The sequence below is a fragment of the Dipteris shenzhenensis genome, chromosome 4 (assembly GCF_047967505.1).
Source record: "Dipteris shenzhenensis isolate YYH24624 ecotype China chromosome 4, Dip_SZ_1.0, whole genome shotgun sequence".
NCBI classification, from domain to species: Eukaryota; Viridiplantae; Streptophyta; class Polypodiopsida; order Gleicheniales; family Dipteridaceae; genus Dipteris; species Dipteris shenzhenensis.
In genome coordinates this window covers 8,991,489-8,997,491 of record NC_141599.1, presented here as the reverse complement: position 1 = coordinate 8,997,491, position 6,003 = coordinate 8,991,489, and positions in this window count along the sequence as shown.

Below are 6,003 nucleotides of genomic sequence, written 5' to 3'. Positions count from 1 at the left end.
GTTGCCACTATAGGGTGGCCGCGATTCATGATGTGGATCGCGTGCAGCTTGGGGTGTTGTGTGCCACCCGTGTGCCTCAAGCCTTATCACAAGGCCTACTCAAGGGCCAAGGCCTTACACAAGGCCTAGTCCCCGAGTCGAGGACTATGCCATGATGGGCATGCACATCCCATCACCCCTTTTCTTCCAACTATGTACTGAGCGTCTCCTCCCATACAGAAAGAAAGGAGAGATTTAATTTTAACCCAATTTTAGAGAAGGAAAAGAGAAAGAAGCCCCATGGTAATTTCTTGATTCTTGTTCTCTCTTTGTGTCCTCGATGATGTCACGCTGATGTCGGCATGGTACAACATGGCAGCTCCACACAGTCAAAGAATCACTGCTCTGATACCACTTGTCACGTTCTTTAATGCAGAAATGCACATGTGTGTTAATGATGCATAAATTGAGAAGTATTGGCCCTCCAAATGGGGTGGAAGGAGTGCCCACATGAGTGTTTTTTTTTTTGGTAGACTCCTTTCAACATGCTCCATACAAGCCACAAACCACATATGAATGCATAATACCTCATACATACACTCCATGCATACGAGAGGTCACAACCTCTCATGCCTCTTGGGATCCATCCCTTGGGCATACCCCATTATTCTACCCTTAGCCTATGACTCTTTATGTCTACCATTAATTAATGCACCCATGCATTCCTATCCTAGGACCTACATGTGTGAGTGCTCCATATATATTATTAATCAATTAACATATCCAATACATTATCCATATGGCATTTAGCCATTTAAACCTACCTAGCTTACCTTCTAATTAATACATTTGATCATGCTAGCCTAATACATTCTAGACTACAAAATCATGTTGTGATAGGGAGGGCTCATCTGCTAGATGCTTTGGTAGAGGAGGTATCATCCGATGGTCTCAACACAATGGGTATGATTGCTCCTATCTCGACATTGATTCTCACTGCCGTGTGACGATTTTGTATTGTGAATCGATCCATACCCTAATCATGAAGCACCGAAGCTTCTCGTAGCCAAGGGCGTCCAAGTAAAACTTAACATGAATTCTTGGGGAGATCCAAGACTGTGAATTGGAGAGAAAATTATAGCCCTGGTACCTTTGTGGGTACCCTATCCACTATGTCCAAGGGTTTTGTGCCTGAATCATTTGCAAGGCGGAAGTTAAAATGAGCTTTCTTCATCGGTGATAGACCCATGCATCATAGAGATCCTCTGATAGAACATTCATGCCTATGCAACCATCTACAATGGCTTGGACCTCATGTTGTGCTTTATAGATCAAAGGCATGGTGATATTGCTTATGTCATCTTGCTCACCAAATCGAACTGGGATGTCTTCTGTTTCTTCCACAATGAAATTCACCCAAAGTTTAGGACAGCTTCCTAAGAGGATTCCAATGGGGAGCTTGGATTCAATCTTAGAGCTGGTGGTGCTTGGGTAAATTTTGGTTGCCTGTATGTTGGAATTGCCTTTTGGTTGAGGTGGATTGTTACTATTGAGGTTGAGGTGGATTGTTACACATGTTGAACATGCAATTACTCTCATTGTGCACAAATATTACACCATAGCCTGGGAGGCAGATTTGATTGTGCATTGATCCTAGACCTCAAGACGGGGCATTCATTTGCCGTATCATTTGCCATGCAATGTGAACACCAAACATTTTCGTGCCTTGGATATGTTGGAGGTTGCAATTGATATACGGGAAGTGCATTCGACAATCAGGCGCTTCATCCAGCCTAGATATGTGCAGACTTTTTCTTGACGGGCTTGTTCGATCTTGCAGTTGGAGAGCTAGGTCATTTTGAAGGCGTTCCATTGGAATGGTTACATCAATTGGCTTGAAAGGAGGGCCCATATCATGCATTCGTTGACTAGAAGATCTAAGTACCATTCGAAGGCTTCTTCGACCAATGCCATAGGGAACCAAGCGGCTTTGGTCTCGTTAAATTGATCACCTCCTGCTCTACAAGCAGCATCAAAGAGTTGAAGGAACCACTCTGGATCTCACCCCATCCATTGTACTTTAGAAGTTCAAGCTTTTTCGAGTGTCTTCTTCTTATTGTTGAAATTTAGGCCATCGAAGAAGCTATTGCCAGCCTTGTCCAAGTGAAGGTCATCATCATCACGATAATGATCTGCCATGTTGCAGACTGGATTAGCCCACATAGGAGCGTGAATCAATGAGTACTGGGGATGCGAAAATGTGGGTAATATGCAAGAAAGATACCCCATAGGGTGGTGTTTTTTGTATGAAATCTAGGTTGAAACCGGGTTGAATTTGGGTCCCAAATAAGCGAGTTACGAAGGGTTAAATTAATGAAAAATTTAGGCCTTTTTGGGGGGTCTTGGGCCTTAATTTATGGTGTGAATGCATCTAAACTTAAAGAAACTAAACTAGGTTTAGTTAGTATAACTGCTTAATTAACCTAACTATCTAGTTAATCTAACTGACCAATTAGTTCTACTAACCTACCTGTTAAGTTACTTAACCTATTCGATTAATATAACTGTAGTTAGTTCAACTAACCTGATTGGTTAGCCTAACCTAATGTACCTAGTTAATTTAACTAAGTTGGTTAACCTAATCGAACATTAACCTAATTATCCTAACTTAACCTAGGATAATCTAACCTAACTAGGGTTAGGGCTTTTTTAATTTAAAAATTTTAGGGGGGGTGGGGGGTGGTATAAGGAGAGGGATGTAGGGAGAGGTGAAGGGGGAGGGAGGGAAGCGAGTGAGAGGGTGAGGAGAGGTGGAGGTGACGGGTGGTGCGCCGGGAGTAGAGGGAGGGTGGGTATGCAGGGGGGTAGAGGTTGAGAGGGTCGTTGTCGGAGGCACCGCTGTAAGCAAGCGGGGTGACTCATGGAGGTCAGACATAGCAAAGTAGGGGAGGCATCGCTCCCTGCCACCACTGGCAAGTGCTACGCGATGCGCGAGAGGTGGCCGCTGTCTTGTTGCCCACGATCGATGGGGCTAACTGTCGGGCCGCCTTAGGTAGGCGTTGAGCAAAGAGGAGAGAGGGTGAGGGAGGTGATTGAGAGAGAGAGAGAGAGAGAGAGAGAGAGAGGGAGAGAGAGAGAGAGAGAGAGAGAGAGAGAGAGAGAGAGAGAGAGAGAGAGAGAGAGAGAGAGGTTGGGGGAAGGGAGGGGTGGTATTAGAGGGGCGGTTTTTGGAGGAGGAGTTGGGGGATCGTGTTGGAGGGGACGGGGGAGGGTGGTTTTGGAGAAAAGGAGGGGGGGGTTGGGATTGGAGAAGGGGGGGGTAAAATGGGTAGTGCTAGAGAGGCAGAAAAATAGGGAGTGGGGAGGGAGGGGGTGTGGGGGGTGAATAGAAAAAAAAGACGGGATGGTTGTGAAGGGAAAGGTGGTCAAGTGGGTGGAGGTGATGGTGAAGGGGGGGTGAAGGGGATGGTGGTGGTGGAGAGGGAGGTGGTGATGGAAAACTTGATGGAATTGTAAAGGGAGCAGGAGATGATCACGTACAACGCTCTCCCCAATCTTCGTCGATGTAACGGGATTGTTGAGGGTGAATGGACGGTGGGTGGATGGCTAGGTCATCGCTGCAAGAAAGGCTCGAAGCAAACTCCATGATGAGGATGGCAATAGGGTGATGTTCGATGGAGAGGGAGCAAGGTCTTGCATATGGCTTGGAATTTGGAAAAGGATGGAGGCTAGATGTGAAAGAAGAAGAATGAGAGGATGGAGAGTTTTTATAGGAATGGAGATGGGAGGGGTTTAGAGTTAGGATCAAAGCCTACACCCATGCCCATAACTTTCCATGGTTATCTCCGATCGCTTTTTTGTAAAAAGAAAAAATGTTAAGAATTTGGAGCTCTACACATTGGTGTTATTACATGACTTGATTTGTTCTTTAAGTGGCTACTTTTTAAGAAATATAAATTTTCTTAAGCTAGTAGCCCAAGGTTTCCGCTTAGGATTCTTATTTTTTGCTAGAGTTAAAAAAACATTTTACTCTCCTAGCCCTTGAGTGATATGTGCTCAGCTGATAATTCGTGGTAGTTTGTTTTTCACACTTACTTACGTATGTCTACTTTATACTTAAGATGCTAGTCTCCCTGGTAAGGTGCCAAATGTTTTTCACACTTACTTACGTATGTCTACTTTATACTTAAGATGCTAGTCGCCTCGGCAACGGTGCTAAATGTTAGCTCTATCCCACGGCTTTCGCTGGTGTGCAGGGTTCCAAGGCTTTTTGTCACCTACAGATATATCGGTGTCATTATAGTATACGTGTAGCTTAGGACCACGGGTCGTATGCCGATCAGAGACATAGGCTCAAGTGTGAAAAGTAAATATCGTGTATGCTTATGTGAAATGAAGATTTATGAGCATGGATGGGGTAATGAAGGCTTTGGCCTCCATTTGGGGTTTGAAGATTAAGAAAGTATTGTAGGGTTCAAAAGGATTTGTAGGGTTCAAAAAGAAGTTTAAGGTTCCGAAGGAGGGTCCAGGCTTCAGAAGGAAGTTCTAGTGTTCAGAGGGAGGTTTTAGGGTTCAGAAGGAGGTTCAAAATTCAAAGGAGGTTCAAGGTTTGACGGGGGATCCAAGGTTTAGAGTAGAGGACATGGTGGAGAGCTTGTCTCCCTCATAGATCATGGAGGTCAACGTTTGAGAAGCTAATTTAAGAGGATAAGGATTTAGGAGAAGCATAGGACTAGGAGAGAAGCAAGGTGAAAGAGCATGGGTGGGGGAGAGAGGAGAAGAGGGCAAGGAGGAGTTGCTTGGAGACAATTGCATAGAACATTAAAATTGAACTCAACACAATGCCCCAAAGAGTGTGGGCTTCATTCCATCATGGGGTGTTTATACAGGTTGGAGAGCTCTCTCTGTATGTAGGAACTGTAAGGCTTTCTCTCTCTCTCTCTCTCTCTCTCTCTCTCTCTCTCTCTCTCTCTCTCTCTACATATAGAACTTGCATCTAGGATGCACATGTAGAAGTTGCATGTAGGAGTTGCATGTAGACGCTCTATTTAAAACATGCATGTAGTAATCGTATATAGAACTTGGATATAGAACATGCATGTAGGAATTGTATGTAGAACTTGCATGTATAACATGCACATTGGATTCCTAAGAGAAATTATTATTAGCTTGATGCAAGTACAAGCGAAGCTTTGCCACTACTTCACACACATTCCGAGCATGCTGACACAGAGTTAATAACTTCACGATGTTTAGTAACACCACCACCTGGTGTTTGTTAACACCTTAGACTAGTAAATATCTATATCGTCTACGAATGGTGCTTATTCACAACACCAATACATGATTTTCAAACTCTACCACACTACCAAAATGCTATGTTCCAGTTCATATAACCAATAAAAGTTTTCACAATCTAATGAAGTTTCCCATAATCATTGGAATTTTCAAGAATCAATCAAATTTTCAATATTAGCATAATTCCCATAATTAATATAATTTTCCAATTTCAACAAAAAAAATTCAATATTTAATTAAATTAAACCAATTTCGAAATTCTCTAAATTTGAGAGTTTTTCCACTTTATCTAATATGGTGTTCTCTTGCTTAGTGGAAGACTTGTATCGATGTATATGGAATAGTAAACTCCCTCTAAAGCATAGGGTATTTCTATGGCACAGTTTAGTGGGTGCACTACTTGTGGATACAAACATGGTTGCCAATTGTAACATGTTCACATCCTAAGGAGACCGTGCTCCATCTTCTCTTGTCCGATTAATCGTGTTTTACTTCCCAGATTGACAGTTGTTCTTCATGCCAATTACCCAAGATTTTCTTTGGCAAGGATTTTTGGCTATCTAGTAGACATGCTTCTACGCCGGATTATGCTTAATTCTCTCACTAATGTCACTATTGGGATTGTGGTCTCTATATCATGCCCGCAACATTTGGATGTTTACACATTTTTCAGTGGACGTACATGCTTTGTTTCATTCTTTGCATCGGTTCTCCTTGATGCCCATT